The 24,264-nt window shown below is 45.1% G+C and overlaps 4 non-coding genes across 4 annotated transcripts; 2 read left to right on the forward strand and 2 right to left on the reverse strand.

Annotated features, from left to right (window-relative positions):
* Positions 1 to 5,226: 5,226 nt before the first annotated feature.
* Positions 5,227 to 5,342, reverse strand: TRNAL-CAA (transfer RNA leucine (anticodon CAA)). Its single transcript has 2 exons — positions 5,305 to 5,342; positions 5,227 to 5,271 (listed from the first exon to the last, which is right to left on the reverse strand). It is a non-coding gene; the product is annotated as a tRNA-Leu (tRNA).
* Positions 5,343 to 5,570: 228 nt separating this feature from the next.
* TRNAL-CAA (transfer RNA leucine (anticodon CAA)) lies at positions 5,571 to 5,686 on the forward strand. The gene is made up of 2 exons: positions 5,571 to 5,608; positions 5,642 to 5,686. It is a non-coding gene; the product is annotated as a tRNA-Leu (tRNA).
* An 11,286-nt stretch (positions 5,687 to 16,972) lies between these two features.
* On the forward strand, positions 16,973 to 17,045 carry TRNAT-AGU (transfer RNA threonine (anticodon AGU)). The gene has a single exon. It is a non-coding gene; the product is annotated as a tRNA-Thr (tRNA).
* A 755-nt stretch (positions 17,046 to 17,800) lies between these two features.
* Positions 17,801 to 17,916, reverse strand: TRNAL-CAA (transfer RNA leucine (anticodon CAA)). Its single transcript has 2 exons — positions 17,879 to 17,916; positions 17,801 to 17,845 (listed from the first exon to the last, which is right to left on the reverse strand). It is a non-coding gene; the product is annotated as a tRNA-Leu (tRNA).
* Between the last annotated feature and the right edge of the window lie 6,348 nt (positions 17,917 to 24,264).

A 24,264-nucleotide genomic window follows, 5' to 3' on the forward strand; every position in this document is an offset into this window, starting at 1 on the left:
CCAGCACCTGCACGAGGCACGTGTACCAGCACCTGCACGAGGCACGTGTACCAGCACCTGCACGAGGCACGTGTACCAGCACCTGCACGAGGCACGTGTACCAGCACCTGCACGAGGCACGTGTACCAGCACCTGCACGAGGCACGTGTACCAGCACCTGCACGAGGCACGTGTACCAGCACCTGCACGAGGCACGTGTACCAGCACCTGCACGAGGCACGTGTACCAGCACCTGCACGAGGCACGTGTACCAGCACCTGCACGAGGCACGTGTACCAGCACCTGCACGAGGCACGTGTACCAGCACCTGCACGAGGCACGTGTACCAGCACCTGCACGAGGCACGTGTACCAGCACCTGCACGAGGCACGTGTACCAGCACCTGCACGAGGCACTGTACCAGCACCTGCACGAGGCACGTGTACCAGCACCTGCACGAGGCACGTGTACCAGCACCTGCACGAGGCACGTGTACTGCACGAGGCACCTGTACCAGCACCTGCACGAGGCACTTGTACCAGCACCTGCACGAGGCACGTGTACCAGCACCTGCACGAGGCACCTGTACCAGCTCCTGCACGAGGCACTTGTACCAGCACCTGCACGAGGCACGTGTACCAGTACGAGGCAGCACACTGCACGAGGTACGTGTACCAGCACCTGCACGAGGCACCTGTACCAGCACCTGCACGAGGCACCTGTACCAGCACCTGCACGAGGCACGTGTACCAGCACCTGCACGAGGCACCTGTACCAGCACCTGCACGAGGCACCTGTACCAGCACCTGCACGAGGCACGTGTACCAGCACCTGCACGAGGCACCTGTACCAGCACCTGCACGAGGCACGTGTACCAGCACCTGCACGAGGCACCTGTACCAGCACCTGCACGAGGTACTTGTACCAGCACCTGCACGAGGCACGTGTACCAGCACCTGCACGAGGCACGTGTACCAGCACCTGCACGAGGCACGTGTACCAGCACCTGCACGAGGCACCTGTACCAGCACCTGCACGAGGCACCTGTACCAGCACCTGCACGAGGCACTGGTACCAGCACCTGCACGAGGCACCTGTACCAGCACCTGCACGAGGCACTTGTACCAGCACCTGCACGAGGCACGTGTACCAGCACCTGCACGAGGCACGTGTACCAGCACCTGCACGAGGCACCTGTACCAGCACCTGCACGAGGCACGTGTACCAGCACCTGCACGAGGCACCTGTACCAGCACCTGCACGAGGCACTTGTACCAGCACCTGCACGAGGCACCTGTCCCAGCACCTGCACGAGGCACGTGTACCAGCACCTGCACGAGGCACGAGTACCAGCACCTGCACGAGGCACGTGTACCAGCACCTGCACGAGGCACTTGTACCAGCACCTGCACGAGGCACGTGTACCAGCACCTGCACGAGGCACCTGTACCAGCACCTGCACGAGGCACTTGTACCAGCACCTGCACGAGGCACTTGTACCAGCACCTGCACGAGGCACGTGTACCAGCACCTGCACGAGGCACTTGTACCAGCACCTGCACGAGGCACGTGTACCAGCACCTGCACGAGGCACCTGTACCAGCACCTGCACGAGGCACGTGTACCAGCACCTGCACGAGGCACTTGTACCAGCACCTGCACGAGGCACGTGTACCAGCACCTGCACGAGGCACTTGTACCAGCACCTGCACGAGGCACTTGTACCAGCACCTGCACGAGGCACTTGTACCAGCACCTGCACGAGGCACTTGTACCAGCACCTGCACGAGGCACCTGTACCAGCACCTGCACGAGGCACTTGTACCAGCACCTGCACGAGGCACTTGTACCAGCACCTGCACGAGGCACCTGTACCAGCACCTGCACGAGGCACTTGTACCAGCACCTGCACGAGGCACCTGTACCAGCACCTGCACGAGGCACCTGTACCAGCACCTGCACGAGGCACTTGTACCAGCACCTGCACGAGGCACCAGCACCTTGTACCAGCACCTGCACGAGGCACCTGTACCAGCACCTGCACGAGGCACTTGTACCAGCACCTGCACGAGGCACTTGTACCAGCACCTGCACGAGGCACTTGTACGAGGCAGCACACTTGCACGAGGCACGTGTACCAGCACCTGCACGAGGCACCTGTGCACGAGGAACTGCACGAGGCACCTGTACCGCACGAGACACGTGTACCAGCACCTGCACCTGCACGAGGCACATGTACCAGCACCTGCACTAGGCACTTGTACCAGCACCTGCACGAGGCACTTGTACCGGCACCTGCACGAGTCACCTGTACCAGCACCTGCACGAGGCACCTGTACCAGCACCTGCACGAGGCACCTGTACCAGCACCTGCACGAGGCACCTGTACCAGCACCTGCACGAGGCACCTGTACCAGCACCTGCACGAGGCACCTGTACCAGCACCTGCACGAGGCACTGGTACCAGCACCTGCACGATGCACTTTTACCAGCACCTGCACGAGGCACTTGTACCAGCGCCTGCACGAGGCACTTGTACCAGCACCTGCACGAGGCACTTGTACCAGCACCTGCACGATGCACTTTTACCAGCACCTGCACGAGGCACTTGTACCAGCACCTGCACGAGGCACATGTACCAGCACCTGCACGAGGCACTTGTACCAGCACCTGCACGAGGCACGTGTACCAGCACCTGCACGAGGCACCTGTACCAGCACCTGCATGAGGCACCTGTACCAGCACCTGCACGAGGCACTTGTACCAGCACCTGCACGAGGCACTTGTACCAGCACCTGCACGAGGCACTTGTACCAGCACCTGCACGAGGCACTTGTACCAGCACCTGCACGAGGCACTGGTACCAGCACCTGCACGAGGCACTGGTACCAGCACCTGCACGAGGCACCTGTACCAGCACCTGCACGAGGCACTTGTACCAGCACCTGCACGAGGCACTTGTACCAGCACCTGCACGAGGCACTTGTACCAGCACCTGCACGAGGCACTTGTACCAGCACCTGCACGAGGCACTTGTACCAGCACCTGCACGAGGCACTGGTACCAGCACCTGCACGAGGCACTTGTACCAGCACCTGCACGAGGCACCTGTACCAGCACCTGCACGAGGCACCTGTACCAGCACCTGCACGAGGCACCTGTACCAGCACCTGCACGAGGCACTTGTACCAGCACCTGCACGAGGCACTTGTACCAGCACCTGCACGAGGCACTTGTACCAGCACCTGCACGAGGTATTTGTACCAGCACCTGCACGAGGCACTGGTACTAGCACCTGCACGAGGCACTTGTACCAGCACCTGTACGAGGCACAGGTACCAGCACCTGCAAGAGGCACCTGTACCAGCACCTGCACGAGGCACTTGTACCAGCACCTGCACGAGGCACTTGTACCAGCACCTGCACGAGGCACATGTACCAGCACCTGCACGAGGCATTGGTACTAGCACCTGCACGAGGCACTTGTACCAGCACCTGCACGAGGCACCTGTACCAGCACCTGCATGAGGCACCTGTACTAGCACCTGCACGAGGCACTTATACCAGCACCTGCACGAGGCACTTGTACCAGCACCTGCACGAGGCACTTATACTAGCACCTGCACGAGGCACTTGTACCAGCACCTGCACGAGGCACCTGTACCAGCACCTGCATGAGGCACCTGTACTAGCACTTGCACGAGACACTTGTACCAGCACCTGCACGAGGCACTTGTACCAGCACCTGCACGAGGCACTGGTACCAGCACCTGCACGAGGCACTGGTACTAGCACCTGCACGAGGCACTTGTACCAGCACCTGCACGAGGCACCTGTACCAGCACCTGCATGAGGCACCTGTACTAGTACCTGCACGAGGCACTTGTACCAGCACCTGCACGAGGCACTTGTACCAGCACCTGCACGAGGCACTTGTACCAGCACCTGCACGAGGCACTTGTACCAGTACCTGCACGAGGCACTTGTACCAGCACCTGCACGAGGCAATGGTACTAGCACCTGCACGAGGCACTTGTACCAGCACCTGCACGAGGCACTTGTACTAGCACTTGCACGAGGCACTTGTACCAGCACCTGCACGAGGCACTTTTACCAGCACTTGCACCAGGCACTTGTACCTGCACCTGCACGAGGCACCTGTACCAACATCTGCACGAGGCACCTGTACCAGCACCTGCGCGAGGCACTTGCACCAGCACCTGTACAAGGCACATGTACAAGCACCTGTACGAAGCATTTGTACAAACACCTCTAAGAGGCACCTGTTCAGACACCTGTAAGAGGCACCTGTTCGAGGCACTCTCCACTCTTGGCAGCTGGGTGCCAAGAAACTTAATTGTTTTTGGCACATGTTAGGTGCCACGTGTGTTTTGACAGTTGTTTGTCACTTCTGTTGTTGGACCTGTTATTACCAGGTACAGAATTATTATTATTAATTATTATTATTATTATTATTATTATTATTATTATTATTATTATTATTATTATTATTATTATTATTATTATTATTATTATTATTATGTATGATTCCTCAGATCATATGTAACAACAACAACAACATCAACAACAACAACAATAATAATAATAATAATAATAATAATAATAATAATAATAATAATAATAATAATAATAATAATAATAATAATTTATTTTGCAATAAGACGCACTGATACAAAAGTTTCTTACATGGAAAAACCCCATGTCAATGCAAAATATTTTGGTCCATTAAAATGTAGTAGAGGAGGGAGCAAAAGTTGGTGTAGTGGAGACCTCGCGTAAGTGGGTCACTTACTGAAGACAATTATACCATCATAACACGTACACATAATAGTAAGTCACTTTACATCACAGCTAAGCCATACATAGACAAAGTTTTCATTGAAAATAGACTTTGTCCCAAGTTAGGTCATCAAGGTAAGTACAAATAGGAAGTGCGTCTATCTGACTCTCAGCAGACGGATGATCGAGCCTCCACCACGTCTTAACGCTGAATGACCCACATGAGTTTAGCGCTTAACTTGAATTATTAATTATTATTACGTAAGTTAGTAAGTTTATTCAGGTATATATATATATATATATATATATATATATATATATATATATATATATATATATATATATATATAGTTATATAAATTATCATACATAGCAGCATATGTGTAGATTACCTAAGATAACCCAAAATAATCAGTGACTTATTTTCATTGGGTCCTTGAAAAGCCTTGTCAGGAGTGGGATTCGAACCCACGCCCTCAGAGAGGACCAGAATGCCCATGATCCTTCTATCTGAAGGAAAGTTACCTTGAGTCTGGCGCCTTAGACCACTCGGCCATCCTGACGGTGTATCAAGTTGCTTATCTTAGCTTCATGTAAATAAAAGAGGAGTTAAGTGTGTTTAGATGGATTAAGATTAACCTGACTTATTAAGGGTAAAGAGAAAGTCATGGCTTAAGTCAGATGCAATGAATTTTGGGGCTCATGCCATGTTAAACTGTAAAACAAAAAAAAAATAGTTATTGTATGCTTTGATGTATATTAAAATTTATGGTTGCCAAAAAGGCAGTACCGTCAGGATGGCCGAGTGGTCTAAGGCGCCAGACTCAAGGTAACTTCCCTTCAGATAGAAGGGTCGTGGGCATTCTGGTCCTCTCTGAGGGCGTGGGTTCGAATCCCACTCCTGACAAGAATTTTGACGGCCACAATGTGAAATGAAGAGAGCACAGGACATGTGACTGACGTAAAAAACGGCGATGGAATGTATGTTGAATAAATCACGTCAATTTATTCACGCAAAAGCGCTAAATCCGGAGGAGTTATTAAAGCTCCTGGAGACTGGTAGGTAATCAGGCTCAAATTAAGGAAGGAAACGATAGCTTCAGTTCCTTGGATCAAGGGCCCTTCACTGGCATCAAGGGACCCCCTCCCCCCTTAAAAAGGGCCTCAAGCACGTTAATTTTTTTTTTTTTTTTTTTTTTGCGAAACAATGATGTATTCCGTACAGATCACTGATTTTTCTCCAGTTAATGAAACTAAATGCATAAATACACCAAAATTTAGTGAACGTCACGCTTTTGAATGGCTGTGTACTGTGGCTTACTGAGTCAAATACTGGTATGTTCTGGTAATATTGGTCCACTAGTCTGATCTAGAAAACTTTCTCTCTCTCTCTCTCTCTTGTTTTGGTAATCCTACACCTTCGTAATATTCTTTGATACACACACCTATATGATGAGTCTTCTATTGATTATTCTGTCTTTCTCTTCTGGTCATGATGCGGTTCTATGATTTTTTTCAGAAACTAGTTTCATCTACACTCTCTTATCTCTTAACTTACTGCTAGACTCCCGCACCTTCCTGGCCAGGGATCTCCCTTTGCTGGCCCTAATACCTATTGCCTTTATTATTGTTGTTGTTGTAATTGTTGTTGTTATTATTGTTGTTGCTGTTGTTAAAAACAAATGCTAAACCTGTATGGGTTATACAGTAATTATCCTTGGCTGGGTTTCATCCCCGTAACACACTCCCGTTCTTAATTAACGTTATTACATTTCACATTTTCCTTGCAGAACCACTTATCTCTTGTACAGTCTCAATATTTCCTTTTATTTTTGGTACATTTATGTTTGCCAATGCATTTTATGTTATCATTTCTCACCTGGTGACAGGTGAGCAGCAGCACTCGTACCAGTCACGGATGGTGGCAAGTAATTATCAGAGAGAACAATTTAAAAGTAAGACTTTATATTTTCTTTACGGTCAAGGATGATGCAGAACAGGAGAGAATGAGATGATCAGGGGACACAGTGTAGCTTTCTCCATCCTTTCTTCCTGTTAAACTGGTATTTTCTCCCTCTCGTCCTGATCATTCTCCCTCCTAATCCCTCCATCCCCTGAATAAGAGAAAAGGAAACATGGTTGGTTGGAAGTTAAACGCCCAAATAAGCCACAGAGAAATTAGAAAACATTTCTTCAATGTAAGAGTGACAAACTGAACGAGCTGAACAACGGTTCAGAAAGGAATTATGACAAACTCCGGCATGGATAAAAATCCCAGTACAGATCTTACACTGAAGGTATCCCCTGAGGTATACACAAGACCCGTAACCTCAGTGATATATGCAAGAATAGCCCTTCAGGAATCTAAATAAGAAATTATTCAGCATGTTGTCCACAACTTGCGCATGATTATTTTCTTCGAGTTTGTTGCACCATTACACAACTCTCACCACGTCAAACATTTCAAGGGTTTCAGAAAGTTTAGAAGTTTGCTACTAGGCAGGTCTGAAAATTGAACAGCTGTAACTGAGTGAACACTGAGGTGACCATCACATCACTGTCGCTGGGAAAACTCAAGAGAAGATATGGACAGTCGCGATTGTTCTCCATGCCTACAGGTTCAGGCACATGACCCTCACAGCTTAACTTTCGAAGCTGCCGCAGCCGATGAGCCTTTAATGGAATACTTGGAGATATCCTAGTTACCCTGCTGAAGTCTCCCAGCTCAGGTTGACGCATTTCAACACTGCATGAGCCCGCATCCCGCATGATGGAATATGACATGAAAACAGTCAGCTTATGTTCCCACTGTGTACTTGTTATTTAGAATAGGGTAGCAGCACACTCCTGATATGTCTAGTTTTATTAAATAAAAAAAATAATCTTGGTTTGTTGTCCTGGGCTCCACTGTGCGACTTGTGGCATGCAACTGACTGTGAAATTATTTTTTAACTGCCCACGACTTCAGCCTTTCCACTTACGTCTGGTTTTAGAATTACTAGGGTGCCTGTAGGGACCTCGGGGAACTTTTAGTTTTCAACAGTGACTATTTAATGTTTATATTTTAATTGATACTGGTTGCTTTTAATTGGTTTGATAGTATTTATTTCCATTTATGTTGTGCTAGTGTTTTTTTTTATTTAGTTTTACCTTGGGTGCTATGTGTGATCTCTTGGCTCTAAACAATTTTCAAATTTTACAACTTTCTGGGTTATTCCTTCTATCTACTAAATATCTCATTCCCTTCCTTTACATCCTACACTAATCTTCCTTCCACTTCCTTAATAATTGTTTTATTAACAGAATTCAGATTCCAGACAGTATTAACAAAGCACACAGAAATGTACTGTTTGTTACGGGATTAATGAGAATGAAAGGACTCAGTTGGAAGTAAAATTTCTACATCAACCAAACATTAGAAATTTGTTCAAGTCATTGAAGAACTGAAAAACGGAAATCGATGGAGGTAGACTCCTTACATATGTAGGATGATATTCCAAGAGGTTTGAAATAAATTTTCCAGTTAATTGGAAGTTAACCGACAAAACCCAGGAGATAAGGTTCAACCCTCACAAGAACTCGTTCAGCACACTTCACCGAGCAGAACGCGCTATGAGAATGAATAAAACCAATTTCCACACACAAGATCAAATGTACCACAAGGCAGAACCTTCGGGGTTAGCGAACTATCACATAGCTTGAATAATGGTCATGAGGCGGAGCCAGGGTGCTGCAGACCATTCCCCACTAATGTACCGCTGGTGAGAACATAGAGGTACATACACAGATGAAGTTAGGTCTTTTACTCTCTCTTGGTTGGTTGGTTATTGAGATTTTAAAGCCTATCAACTACACAGGGTAATTAAGGCTGCATATCACATATTCACCATTAGTTAAGAATGGTTTAATTAAAGCTAAAATAGGCCCAGATACGCTGATAGATAAGCACCTGTCGGTGTTGATATCCAGTGACTCCTTTCTTCTAGACGTATCCCTTCACAACCACCGCCTCCCTTCAGTCAACACAGAAACAACCCTTGAATGAATGTCACGGGTGAAGCAACGTGTCTTGTCCTCATCACTGTGGGTAATACAAGGAAAAGAATCACCATATGATCTCCATCTCTTTTTAACCATAGTATTAAGAGGACACACACCCAGCTGCAGTAATATCCACCTCCTCCCTCAGCTGTGCGGCCGTCCACACGCGTGTGTGGCAAGACTCGATAACGATCGGCAGTGAGCAAGGGCGTGGCCGCCGCCCCCTCCCTCACCTCACCCACCCAGCGTCCGCAGTCCCGTTGCTCCCTGCAGTGCCGGCCCTTGGGGCTCTCTGCCCCGCTCTCTGGTTACCTGTGGGTAGTGCAGACACGCTCAGAGCACATTGTGTATTTTAAGGCTTCAGCTTTTGGGCCTACCTCTTTAATTTTCTGCTGCTCTCCCCTTCGTTGGATCAAACATGATTACTGCATATGTGTTTATATTTCCATTCCACGATTACCTCCCATTCCCCAGGCGCTGTACGAACCCTACAGGTTTAGGGCTTCCCAGTGATTATAAAATCTTTCTGTTGGCTGTTTTGATTTGGATCTATTGGTTATTCGTTCAAACTGTATTGTATAGCTTCAACACTGAGACCATAAGAATAACGGAGCACTGCAGTAGGTTTACTGGCCCATGTAGATAAGACAGTTCAAGACAGTTATTGAGGAAACGTTTCGCCACAAGTGACGAAACGAGTATTTATAGTGGCGGGAATCAGGGGTCGAGCTGTGAGGGGGTGGAGGTAATAGTAGTAATACAGCTGAAGCGAGATGGATTGGGTTTGGGGAGGAGTCAGCAGTGGAGGCAGCATATTATACAGTTGTCTGGCTCAGCCATGACGTTGATGACCCATGCCTAGGTAGGTCTAACTTACACTCTCTCAGCCTGAAGTAGATGGACATCAATTCCAGACTGAGGGACTGATTACCTCAAACTCCTTCTGATCTTCACCATTCTTCTTTGAATAGGACTGATGAAGTCACTGTGTGTTGAAACGCTTCCTTAACAAAGATATCCAAGTGTTGCACATGTGTCTAATTTATCAACTTGTCGGTTCTCTGAACCATTTATCTGCATGGCAGGGTGTGCTGTGTCATGGCGCAACTCCACTCTATTATCCTACTCTGTGACGCACCATGGACTGCTCCAGGCTTGCCACCACTCACTGGGGCTCTATTAAACTATTGATAAAGGTGCTACATTTGCTGTTTTGTCAGAAGGAAAAAATTATTCGGATTATTAATTCGAGGGACTGGTCCCTAATCGGTAAACAGAAATCACTCCCTACGAAAGCAAAAGACTTGGCAGGCGATGCAACATACCCCTAGTGAAAAGCAAGGGCGCCATTAGTATACTTAGAGAAAACACAGTAAGTGTCCGGGGCCCAAGACTGTTCAACAGCCTCCCACCAGCCATAAGGGAAATTACCAATAGACCCCTGGCTGCCTTCAAGAGGGGGTTGGACAGATACCTAAAGTCAGTGCCGGATCAGCCGGGCTGTGGTTCTTACGTTGGACTACGTGCGACCAGCAGTAACATCTCGTTGATCCACCAAACGCAAGCAAATAGGTACTAACTTACCATACAACTCGCTAAATACACGGTAGCTTACTGAGTTATCAATTAATATCATTTCACAGCTAACACAATTTAGACGGAATTTGGCATTTCGCTCCGTCCTGGGACATGATTAAGCCAGGATCATTATCGTATAGTGCTGTCTATGTATGTCTGGCGTGTCACCCTGTACCTTGCTCCCTTCATAAATGGCACCGTAGCTATGTGTTGGGAGGGTTCCGTGGAGATATGATGGTTCGAGATAAACACACTTTTTGGGTTGTATTCACTTATATTAGCAGTGGTGTGAGGGGGAATGGTCCAGCCTATCTGCCACCTGTAGGTCTATCCGGGAACTGAGAGGGAGGTATTGTGAAGAACGCTCACCAGCGGCTTAGCAAGGGATCGTCTATATAAAATATATAGATTGTACTAACTACGATAGTCAGATATGCTACACAAACATATACAGGGGATCAACAACTATGTTGACATATGGACTACCTATCTAGATGCAGGACTGTGGCCACTGAGACTGTTCCTTGTTATACATACACAGTTTGATAGAAATACTGTGATTACACAAGGCATCGTCTCACGTGGACAAGATCCACTGTTGGAAGTATGTCATGCTCAACAAGTTGAACCAGAGGTTAACAATAGGGGTGAGGAAGGTATTCTCTGAACCAACATTCCATGGCGTTACCGGTATATAATACTCATAAATCTATATTGAATCGAAAAAAGCCACTAGATGGCAAAATACTTTCATAATAAAGATACCCAGATGTACATGTGTCTTATTCCTCAACTTGGGGTATTATATGTCAATGGAAATAAGTCACTATGTCTGACTTTTTTGGGTTATCCTAGGTTCTCTACACATATGCTGCTATGTATGATAATTCTATGTAACTGTATTTGTGTATACCTGAATAAACTTACTTACTTACTAAAGGAAAAATCATGAAACCAAATGTTATCTGCCCCATCCCAACCATTCAGTAATCAGTTAGAGTTTTTGTTATTTAGAGAGATCTGTGATTGTGGTAATGACTAATCATACTGTGGGTTTGATGATACTAATGATAATGTAAATTTTTGTTATGGTGTGAGTTATGTGAGCACTGGCGAGGTTTGGTCTATGGGTAGCGAGTAATCTACAAATCCTTATCAACGCTATGAGACACCAGATTTTTTTTCACTCATTTACCAAGAGTTTTAAAATCTGATAATGACATGCATTTCCTACCTCATTTATTCATCCCCCTGTTTATTCAAAGTTATGTACCCTACCCTATATTACAATCATGATACTATTACTGACACGAATTTTATTGTATAACAGTGTAAGGAACAGCGAGACGATACCTGGAGTTTACCTGGAGAGAGTTTCGGGGGTCAACGCCCCCGCGGCCCGGTCTGTGACCAGGCCTCCTGGTGGATCAGCGCCTGATCAACCAGGCTGTTGCTGCTGGCTGCACGCAAACCAACGTACGAGCCACAGCCCGGCTGATCAGGAACTGACTTTAGGTGCTTGTCCAGTGCCAGCTTGAAGACTGCCAGGGGTCTGTTGGTAATCCCCCTTATGTGTGCTGGGAGGCAGTTGAACAGTCTCGGTCCCCTGACACTTATTGTATGGTCTCTTAACGTGCTAGTGACACCCCTGCTTTTCATTGGGGGGATGGTGCATCGTCTGCCAAGTCTTTTGCTTTCGTAGTGAGTGATTTTCGTGTGCAAGTTCGGTACTAGTCCCTCTAGGATTTTCCAGGTGTATATAATCATGTATCTCTCCCTCCTGCGTTCCAGGGAATACAGGTTTAGAAACCTCAAGCGCTCCCAGTAATTGAGGTGTTTTATCTCCGTTATGCGCGCCGTGAAAGTTCTCTGTACATTTTCTAGGTCGGCAATTTCACCTGCCTTGAAAGGTGCTGTTAGAGTGCAGCAATATTCCAGCCTAGATAGAACAAGTGACCTGAAGAGTGTCATCATGGGCTTGGCCTCCCTAGTTTTGAAGGTTCTCATTATCCATCCTGTCATTTTTCTAGCAGATGCGATTGATACAATGTTATGGTCCTTGAAGGTGAGATCCTCCGACATAATCACTCCCAGGTCTTTGACGTTGGTGTTTCGCTCTATTTTGTGGCCAGAATTTGTTTTGTACTCTGATGAAGATTTAATTTCCTCATGTTTACCATATCTGAGTAATTGAAATTTCTCATCGTTGAACTTCATATTGTTTTCTGCAGCCCACTGAAAGATTTGGTTGATGTCCGCCTGGAGCCTTGCAGTGTCTGCAATGGAAGACACTGTCATGCAGATTCGGGTGTCATCTGCAAAGGAAGACACGGTGCTGTGGCTGACATCCTTGTCTATGTCGGATATGAGGATGAGGAACAAGTACTGTGCCTTGTGGAACAGAGCTTTTCACCGTAGCTGCCTCGGACTTTACTCTGTTGACGACTACTCTCTGTGTTCTGTTAGTGAGGAAATTATAGATCCATCGACCAACTTTTCCTGTTATTCCTTTAGCACGCATTTTGTGCGCTATTACGCCATGGTCACACTTGTCGAAGGCTTTTGCAAAGTCTGTATATATTACATCTGCATTCTTTTTGTCTTCTAGTGCATTTAGGACCTTGTCGTAGTGATCCAATAGTTGAGACAGACAGGAGCGACCTGTTCTAAACCCATGTTGCCCTGGGTTGTGTAACTGATGGGTTTCTAGATGGGTGGTGATCTTGCTTCTTAGGACCCTTTCAAAGATTTTTATGATATGGGATGTTAGTGCTATTGGTCTGTAGTTCTTTGCTGTTGCTTTACTGCCCCCTTTGTGGAGTGGGGCTATGTCTGTTGTTTTTAGTAACTGTGGGACGACCCCCGTGTCCATGCTCCCTCTCCATAGGATGGAAAAGGCTCGTGATAGGGGCTTCTTGCAGTTCTTGATGAACACGGAGTTCCATGAGTCTGGCCCTGGGGCAGAGTGCATGGGCATGTCATTTATCGCCTGTTCGAAGTCATTTGGCGTCAGGATAACATCGGATAGGCTTGTGTTAATCAAATTTTGTGGCTCTCTCAAAAAATTCATTTTGATCTTCGACTCTCAGTCTGGTTAGCGACTTGCTAAAAACTGAGTCATATTGGGACTTGAGTAGCTCACTCATTTCCTTGCTGTCATCTGTGTAGGACCCATCTTGTTTAAGTAGGGGCCCAATACTGGACGTTGTTCTCGACTTTGATTTGGCATAGGAGAAGAAATACTGTGGGTTTCTTTCGATTTCATTTATGGCTTTTAGTTCTTCCCGCGATTCCTGACTCCTATAAGATTCCTTTAGCTTAAGTTCGATGCTTGCTATTTCTCTGACCAGTGTCTCCCTACGCATTTCAGATATATTGACCTCTTTTAGCCGCTCTGTTATTCTTTTCCGTCGCCTGTAAAGGGAGCGCCTGTCTCTTTCTATTTTACATCTACTCCTCCTTTTTCTTAGAGGAATAAGCCTTGTGCATACATCGAGTGCCACCAAGTTAATCTGTTCTAGGCATAAGTTGGGGTCTGTGTTGCTTAGTATATTTTCCCAGCTTATATCGGTTAGGACTTGGTTTACTTGGTCCCACTTTATGTTTTTGTTATTGAAGTTGAATTTGGTGAATGCTCCCTCGTGACTAGTCTCATTATGTCGGTCTGGGGCTCCACGCATACATGTCTGAACCTCAATTATGTTGTGATCTGAGTATATTGTTTTTGATATGGTGACATTTCTTATCAGATCATCATTGTTAGTGAAGATGAGGTCTAGTGTATTCTCCAGTCTAGTAGGCTCTATTATTTGCTGGTTTAAATTGAATTTTGTGCAGAGATTTAAAAGCTCGTGTGAGTGTGAGTTTTCATCAGAGCTACCTCCTGGTGTTATTACTGCAACAATATTATTTGCTATATTCCTCCATTTTAGGTGCCTTAAGTTGAAATCCCCCAGGAGCAAGATGTTGGGTGCAGGAGCTGGAAGATTTTCCAGACAGTGGTCAATTTTTAACAGCTGTTCCTGGAATTGCTGGGATGTTGCATACGGAGGCTTGTAGACTACCACAATGACTAGGTTTTGGTTCTCGACCGTTACTGCTAAAACTTCCACTACATCATTTGAGGCATTAAGCGCTCCCTCATGAATATAATTATAATTATAATCCATGTCAGGAAACCTGACGAATAAACCAACACCCAGAATTCAGCTAAAGAATGTTGGTCTCTGCGTGGCCAAATTAATATAAAGATATCTGAGTTTTCCTACTGAAAATTCAGCTTCTCTACTTGCGTTTGAAATCACTTCGAATTGACTTAAATAACCTTTAAGAAATGGGGAATAACTAGTATATTAGTAATTATCAAATATCTGTATGTATAACTGAACCACTGATACTGTGTGCCAGTACACACTAGTGTATAACAGAATTCTATTTGTAAGTGTTAAACGGCATCCCTTTCATGGGGGGAGGGAAGTGCTTCGATGCCGATGAAAGCCCCTTACGGGGCCGATGAAAGCCCCTTACGAATGTAATTATAATGTGTTCAAATTGCCTACGATTATTTTGGGTTAAATCCTCATAATTTATCGCTGTCTCACGCAGCCGTTGTGGATGACAACCACCTGTAAAAACATGTCAACTGGAAGTGAATAAAGCTGACTTTTTCAGTGTAGATACCAGTGTCCAGTATTATATAACTTGATTATTTAAATAAAATGTCTCGGAATCATAGGTTCTGGCAGGTAGCCCCTTTAGAAGACTAGGGCGAGGTAGTTAGGGAGAGAATCAGTGTATGTACAAATAGAGGGATGTATATCTCTGTATATATACAGAGATATATTTGAATTCCAATTCTCGGGATTAAAGTTTCCTTTGCTGGTCGTTGTATTGACAGCATGCAGCCTTGATAACCCTCGTGTAGCCGATAGGCTTTAAACCCGTAAACCAGTTATTCAGTCAATATACAGTATATATATACTCAGAGGTGTCTATATCTCGGTGTACATACACTATTTAAAGAACTTGTGTTGTTGCTGTAAGTGTATGGATCAATTGTAGACTTAATTACCTACACACCTCTGTGTATATCCAAGTTAGCATAAATCCTTTTCATGTAGCGATGTGGTGGTGGTATATTCATGGGAAAAAAGTGTCTCCTGACACGGCTCCTTGTCAGATGACCTCTGGCTTAACCCAGTTAAGCTGTATACCCCCATTTAGTAAAACAAAGAATTATTGCATAGTAGTAGAGTATCCTAAGGCAAGATGATACCCTAACTGGTATCCTAAAGATAATTATGGAGTACTGTGTGACCCTGACGGGTTTTAGCGCATGTTCTTTTATATAATATTCACGATTGATATTTGTTTTATTACAAAAGTCGTTCAGAATTATATTTCTGAAATGAGAGATCAAGAAAAAAATCTTTCCTCATTCTGTATCGTCATCCAGGAAAACCCACCATAAATTCTGAGGATATATGACGGCATATAACTTGCCGAATTTCGCCTTGCTAGCTAATTTAAACTTTAATTTATATTCCTTGAATCATGTAAAGATTTGCCCCCACAACATTAAAAGTCCGTTGAGAATACTTTCATTGCTAACCTTTCCATAGGTCTAATTAACTCTTAAGAAGTAGAGTTAATTTTCGTGTGCTTGTTTGGCTGGTTTGATGCAACAATGCTCTATGAGGGATGCTTTGTTGTCGGTCAAATGCTCTTGAGCCAAGGAATTGGAGCTCTTTTTCCCTCTTCCTTGGAGGTAACTTGATTATATCTTCGCTAAACCAGCAGAAGTCCTTGGTCAGATGACCAAAAGCTCCAGCTGTAGCATTATAAGACTAAGACCTGCGTCAGGAAACACTCGTCCTGATTCCTGACAAACATTATACCTACCTACCTACCTTGATTATATCCCTTTCTCCAGGCGCTGCGTGAGCCTTACTAGTTTAACGTCTCTCTTTGAATATAATAATAACAACTAATGGCTATTGTGGGTCGTATCTAGGAAAAAGTTACTATGCAAGTGTGTAAATGAAGTCCAGGCTTCCTGGACGTGTTCAGGCGTTGAATAAAATGTATATACACACTGTACTTTATCAAGCATCACTGGTTCAGCTGGAATTATCTATGCCTTTTTTGTATAAATATTATCATTTGTGGCAAATATGTGCCTGAATAAAGCGGCTATCGTAGGCTAAATCTGTATAAGTTACCAATTTTTCATACGCGAAGTATATTGGTCGGTCCCGGGGAGAGGCGGGACGTATTGACAAGTTTCCTAACACCTGCTGCCCCTATTTTCTAGCATTAAATTGATAAAAAACTAGGAATTAGTTGACAGTCTTACTATTGTGGAGTCTCGCATGCTGGGACAAAACCTCACAAGGGCCTAATGGAATTAAGCCATACTACTTAGCCTAATTGGGTTACTACTTGGTTTAGTTAAGTCATTAACCCTCCAGGATTACTAATCTGAATAATCTACTTCATCTTGTCTGAGAATAAAACCGCCTTGAACTAAGAATATAAAATTTTGAGAAACTATTAATAACAATTAACGTTGTAAGCCTCCATAGCTCAGTGGCTAGAGCGCTGGTCTAGTAAACCAGAGGCCGGGAGTTCGATCCTCCCTGGAGGCACGTGGTGTATGTTTTTATTGTTTTTAATTACACTTACTTGTCTTTCAGTGTTGTAGGTTCGATCCTTTATATGCCAATCGCGACTAAGTTATTTGCATTAAGGATCACGTCTTTTAACTGAATGAGCATAATAATAATAATAATAAGTAAGTTTATTTAGGCACAGGTACACATAAGTATAATTATCATACTGTAATTGTTCTAATGTTAAATACATTTTATGTAGCATGGGGTTCTAAAACATTTCCAGTTTGCGTGGTCAGATTTAGTCAGGGCAAATTTCAAGGTGTATTTTCAGACCGCTGCTTTAAATATCTACATGCAGTATGATTTAATTGAGAGAGAGAGAGAGAGAGAGAGAGAGAGAGAGAGAGAGAGAGAGAGAGAGAGAGAGAGAGAGAGAGAGAGAGAGAGAGAGAGAGAGAGAGAGAGAGAGAGAGAGAGAGAGAGAATGAATCACCATTGTTAAGAAAATTATAAATGTGCTGTCATATATGAAGAAAGATATACTGTAAATCAAGCTAAAACTATGAATATAGTATTATTATTATTATGTTCATGTTCCCTGGAACAAGAGCCCCTTTCCGGCATCAGGGAGCCTCCCTTGAGGATCCTTTATAGGGTGGAAAGATAGTATGCCAGATTATTTGAACTTTTTATTACTGTCGGAGTGAACCAGTGTTTCATGAGACGGAATCCTGCTTTTAGGGAATTTGGTATAAGAGATAAAACCGGGCAGCGCAAAAATAAAACCTTGTCAGGAGTGGGATTCGAACCCACGCCCTCAGAGAGGACCAGAATGCCCATGATCCTTCTATCTGAAGGAAAGTTACCTTGAGTCTGGCGCCTTAGACCACTCGGCCATCCTGACGTTGCGCTGTTAGGAAATGTTGAATCAAGTGATGCAAGTTCACTATGGCTTGAGTGTACCACAATCCCATGTACGTATATGGGGATTGCTTATGAATATAGCTTACTTGTGTAAGTTATATACAATAGTATTGAAATATATGTTTATCTTATATTCAGAACTGAATAATTTACGTGTTGGTCATTGTAGAAATAATACGAATAACCCTGGGCTTCCAACACGTACTCAGATGTCACATAAGTAAGTTTATTCAGGTATATACAAATACAGTTACATAGAATTATCATACATAGCAGCATATGTGTAGAGAACCTGGGATAACCCAAAAAAGTCAGACAGAGTGACTTATTTCTGTCTAAACAATTTATTATATTGAAATAAATATATTTGTATTTGTATGCCAAGGACCTCACTGAAAATAAGTAACTTTGACTTTTTTTTTTTTTGGTTCTCCTAGGTAATTACACATAAAAAAATAAATAAAAAATACGTTGCTATGTGTGATAATTTATGTAACTCTATTTATGTACTCACCTAGATGAGGTTGCAGGGGTCGAGTCTAAGCTCCTGGCCCCGCAGTAAACGTACTTAACACTGTATGACCCTAGTGGGTTTAGCGCTTAGTTTTGATTATAATAATTTGTATACCTGACTTTTACTTTTAATGAAGATGATTATTTCAAATTAAGGTAAAAACATACACATAAAGCGCACAAGATTTGATTTGACAATATGATTATTATACGAATATATGGATGAGATTTTGTTCTGTTACAAGAATATATAGATGAGAATTTGTTCTGTTACAAGAATATATAGATGAGATTTTGTTAGGGTTATATCCATACAATTCTTTAAAGGGAAAAATTCCATTGGGTTTAATGCACAAGTTTATTTTTTTTACAATCGTCTGATATTATAAGTTATCTACAGATATTATTAAATTCGTGGAGGCATTAAACCCGTAAGGGTTATTCAGTGCCTGGGTTATAGGAGGCAATCAAGTTCGATGCAAGGAAGGGGAGGATATAGTCATGGTTTGACGTGTCGTGTAAATAGGTGTTTGATCAATTGTTGTGGGTCGCATCCTGGGGTTGATAAGACATGTAATTAGTAGAAAGCCTAAAATGAGTTGAGGTAAGATATAATTTTTCTTATTTAAACATGAACTAATTCATAAAGGGTTGTTAAAACAATTTTAGCTTTTATTATTAAATATTCGCCGGTATTCTCCCGGCCCGGGCCTTTTCCAAGTGGTGGCCCGGCCTTGGCTCCCTTTTTAGGGAGTGTCTGAGACCTAAGTCTCCCATGGGAGGAGGCACAAGTACCTCCTCATCTTTGGGACCAACTGTCCCCAGGCCTAGCCACAAGCTAGGCCTCTCTGGTCTGCCATCCCCGCCCCAAGGGGGCAAATGGGAATGACAGTCTTATGAGCTAAAGGCTCGGGCTCAGGCACCTACCCTACCCTAGAAGGGTTAGGCATGGTGTCGATGAATTTTAGCTGTACAATAACACTAGTCTACATCAAAAAAAATGCTTGGAAAATAAAACTTAAGTCATTCTTTGCTAATTTTGGGTTAGTAGCCATGGAAATAAATGTTAAAAATTGTAAAGTGGCTCTAAATCTATGCGCTGTTTAATAGTTAGACAAAAGCTTATAAATGATCGACCAAAGTGATCAAAGTACAGTGTAGAATAAAAAAAAATTCTTCATTGTGTGGGAAACATGGCTGACATAAACGAAGATATAAGCGGATGACACGAATTTACCTGACAGTGTCAGCCATCCAAGACACTGCAAGTCTCCAAGCGGACATCAACCACATATTTAAATGGGCCGCAGAAAACAAAATGAAGCTCAATGAAGACAAATTTCAATTTCTCCACTATGAAAAACTTGAGGAAATTAAAACTGTATTGGAGTATAAAGCAAATTCTAGTCACACAATAGAGCAAAAAAAACTAATGTGAAGGACCTGGGAGTGATAATGCTAGAGGATCTCACTTTCAAATTATTATTATTATTATTATTATTATTATTATTATGATGGGGAGTGCTAAACCCATAGGGATTATACAGCGCCTGTGCCGGGGGGGATTGGAAGGTATTCAGACTCAATTCAGGGAATTGGCGCACAGATCCAATTCCCTAGATCAAGAGCCCCTCACCAGCGTCAGGAACCTCCCTTCAGGGGTCTTACTTTCAAAGATCATAGCAATGTTTCTACCACATCTGCTTGGAAAAAATGATAGGATGGATAATGACAACCTTCAAAACTAGAGGTGCCAAGGCCATGATGATTCCCTTCAAATCGCTTCTTCTTTCTAGACTGGAATATTGCTGTACACTAATGGCCCCTTTCAAGGCAGGCACAATTGTAGACCTGGACATTATACGGAGAACTTTCATGGCACGTATAAATACGATAAAGCACCTAAATTACTGAAAACGGCTGAAGTCTCTCGATTTCTACTCTCTGGAATGCAGGCGAGAAATGTACATGATAATATACGCTTGGAAAATCCTAGAGGGACTAATCCCAAATCTGCAAACGAAAATCACTCCATACAAAAGCAAAAGACTTGGCAGGAGATGCAATATCCCCCAAGTGAAGTTCAGGGGGACACTGCGTCACGAGTATGCTAAGAGACAACACAATGTCAGGGGCCCAAGACTGTTCAACTGCCTCCCAGCATACATAAGGGGGATTACCAGTAGACTCCTGGCTGTCTTCAAGGAGGTACTGGACAGGCACTTAAAGTCAGTACCTTACCAACAGGGCTGTGGTTTGTACGTTGGTTTCGAGCATCCAGCAGTAACATCCTTGTTGATCAGGGCCTGATTCACCGCGAGCCCTGGTCACAGACCGGACCACGGGGGCGTTGACCCCCGAAACCCTCTCTAGGTAAACACACACACACACACACACACACACACAAGAGATTGGTGCAAAAACTGGAGGACCAAGCAGGGATAACAGGGAAGGCACTACAATGGATCAGGGAATACTTGACAGGAAGACAGCAGCGAGTCATGGTACGTGGCGAGGTGTCAGAGTGGGCACCTGTGACCAGCGGGGTCCCACAGGGGTCAGTCCTAGGACCAGTGCTGTTTCTGGTATTTGTGAACGACATGACGGAAGGAATTGACTCTGAGGTGTCCCTGTTTGCAGATGACGTGAAGTTGATGAGAAGAATTCACTCGATCGAAGCCCAGGCAGAACTACAAAGGGATCTGGACAGGCTGCAGACCTGGTCCAGCAATTGGCTCCTGGAGTTCAATCCCACCAAGTGCAAAGTCATGAAGATTGGGGAAGGGCAAAGAAGACCGCAGACGGAGTACAGTCTAGGGGGCCAGAGACTACAAACCTCACTCAAGGAAAAAGATCTTGGGGTGAGTATAACACCAGGCACATCTCCTGAAGCGCACATCAACCAAATAACTGCTGCAGCATATGGGCGCCTAGCAAACCTCAGAACAGCATTCCGACATCTTAATAAGGAATCATTCAGGACCCTGTACACCGTGTACGTTAGGCCCATATTGGAGTATGCGGCACCAGTTTGGAACCCACACCTAGCCAAGCACGTAAAGAAACTAGAGAAAGTGCAAAGGTTTGCAACAAGACTAGTCCCAGAGCTAAGAGGTATGTCCTACGAGGAGAGGTTAAGGGAAATCAACCTGACGACACTGGAGGACAGGACAGATAGGGGGGACATGATAACGACATACAAAATACTGAGAGGAATTGACAAGGTGGACAAAGACAGGATGTTCCAGAGATTGGACACAGCAACAAGGGGACACAGTTGGAAGCTGAAGACACAGATGAATCACAGGGATGTTAGGAAGTATTTCTTCAGCCACAGAGTAGTCAGTAAGTGGAATAGTTTGGGAAGTGATGTAGTGGAGGCAGGATCCATACATAACTTTAAGCAGAGGTATGATAAAGCTCACGGCTCAGGGAGAGTGACCTAGTAGCGATCAGTGAAGAGGCGGGGCCAGGAGCTCGGACTCGACCCCCGCAACCTCAACTAGGTGAGTACAACTAGGTGAGTACACACACACATACACATTAGGAAGTATTTCTTCAGCCACAGAGTTATTAGGAAGTGGAATAGTCTGGCAAGCGATGTAGTGGAGCAGGAACCACACATAGTTTTAAGACGAGGTATGATAAAACTCATGGAGCAGGGAGAGGGAGGACCCAGTAGTGGTCAGTGAAGAGTTGGGGCCAGGAGTTGAGTCTCGACCCCTGAAACCACAATTAGGTGAGTACACACACACACACACACACACACACACACACACACACACACACACACACACACACACACACACACACACACACACACACACACACACACACACGCACACGCACACACACACACACACATACACACACAATCGGCCTGACGACATTGGAGGACAGGAGGGTCAGGGGAGACATGATAACGACATATAAAATACTGCGCGGAATAGACAAGGTGGACAAAGACAGGATGTTCCAGGGAGGGGACACAGAAACAAGAGGCCACAATTGGAAGTTGAGGACTCAGATGAGTCAAAGGGATGTTAGGAAGTATTTCTTCAGTCATAAAGTAGTCAGGCAGTGGAATAGCCTAGAAAGTGACATAGTGGAGGCAGGAACCATGCATAGTTTTAAGACGAGGTTTGATAAAGCTCATGGAGCAGGGAGAGAGAGGACCCAGTAGCAACCAGTGAAGAGGCGGGGCCAGGAGCCAGGCGAGTACAAATAGGTGAACACACACACACACACACACACACACACACACACACACACACACTTGCTGAGGTGGCAAGAAGAGCTCACTCCAGCAGAGCAAAGTTGCTGGTTATGGGGGATTTCAACCACAGGGAGATTGACTGGGAAAACCTGGAGCCACATGGGGGTCCCGAAACATGGAGAACCAAGATGATGGACGTGGTGCTGGAAAACCTCATGCACCAACATGTTAAGGACACTACCAGAGTGATAGGGGAGGATGAAATGACATAGCAGCGAAAATCAAGACTGACCCGAAACTGTTATATAGCCACATCATGAGGAAGACAACAGTCAAGAACCAGGTGATCAGATTGAGGACAGAAGGTGAACTCACAATAAATGATCAGGAGGTATGTGAGGAGCTAAGCAGGAGATTTAAGGAAATTTTTACAGTAGAGACAGGAAGGGATGTGGGAAGACAGCACGAAAGGGAACATCAAGAGGGAATATACCAACAAGTTTTGGATGACATACGACCAACCGAGGATGAGGTGCAGAAGCTGCTAAGTAACCTTGATACCTCAAAGGCGATTGGACCGGACAACATCTCCCCATGGGTCCTTAGAGAAGGAGCAGAGATGCTGTGCATGCCCCTAACCACAATCTTCAACACATCCCTTGAAACTCGGCAACTACCTGAGAAATGGAAGACAGCAAATGTAGTCCCCATATTTAAGAAAGGAAACAGAAATGAGGGACTAAACTACAGACCTGTGTCTCTGACATGTATTGTGTGCAAAGTCATGGAGAAGATTACCAGGAGGAGAGTGGTGGAACACTTCGAACGGAACAAGATTAAAAATGAAAACCAGCATGGGTTCATGGAAGGCAAATCCTGTGTCAAAAACCTCCTGGAGTTTTATGACAAGGTAACAGAAGTAAGACACGAGAGAGAGAGGGGTGGGTTGATTGCATTTTCCTAGACTGCAGGAAGGCCTTTGACACAGTTCCCCACAAGAGATTAGTGCAGAAGCTGGAGGATCAGGAGCATATAACAGGGAGGGCACTGCAATGGATCTGGGAAAACCTGACAGGGAGGCAGCAGCGAGTCATGGTACGTGAAGAGGTATCACAGTGGGCGCCTGTGAAGAGCGGGGTCCCACAGGGGTCAGTTCTAGGACCAGCGCTATTTTTGATATATGCAAATGGCATGATGGAAGGAATAGACTCTGAAGTGTCCCTATTCGCAGATGATGTGAAGTTGACGAGAAGAATTAAATCTGATGAGGATGAGGCAGGACTGCAAAGAGACTTGGACAGGCTGGACATGTGGTCCAGAAACTGGCTTCTTGAATTCAATCCTGCCAAATGCAAAGTCATGAAGATTGGGGAGAGGCGAAGAAGACTGCAGACAGAGTATAGGCTAGGTGGACAAAGACCTCACTCAGGGAGCATATAACAGGGGGTGACCATAACACCGAGCACGTCACCGGAGGCACACATCAACCAAATAACTGCTGCAGCATATGGGCGCCTGGCAAACCTGAGAATAGCATTCCGATACCTTAATAAGGAATCGTTCAAGACACTGTACACTGTGTATGTTAGGCCCATACTG

Source organism: Cherax quadricarinatus, chromosome 37 (genome assembly GCF_038502225.1).
Source record: "Cherax quadricarinatus isolate ZL_2023a chromosome 37, ASM3850222v1, whole genome shotgun sequence".
In the NCBI taxonomy this organism is placed as follows: Eukaryota; Metazoa; Arthropoda; class Malacostraca; order Decapoda; family Parastacidae; genus Cherax; species Cherax quadricarinatus.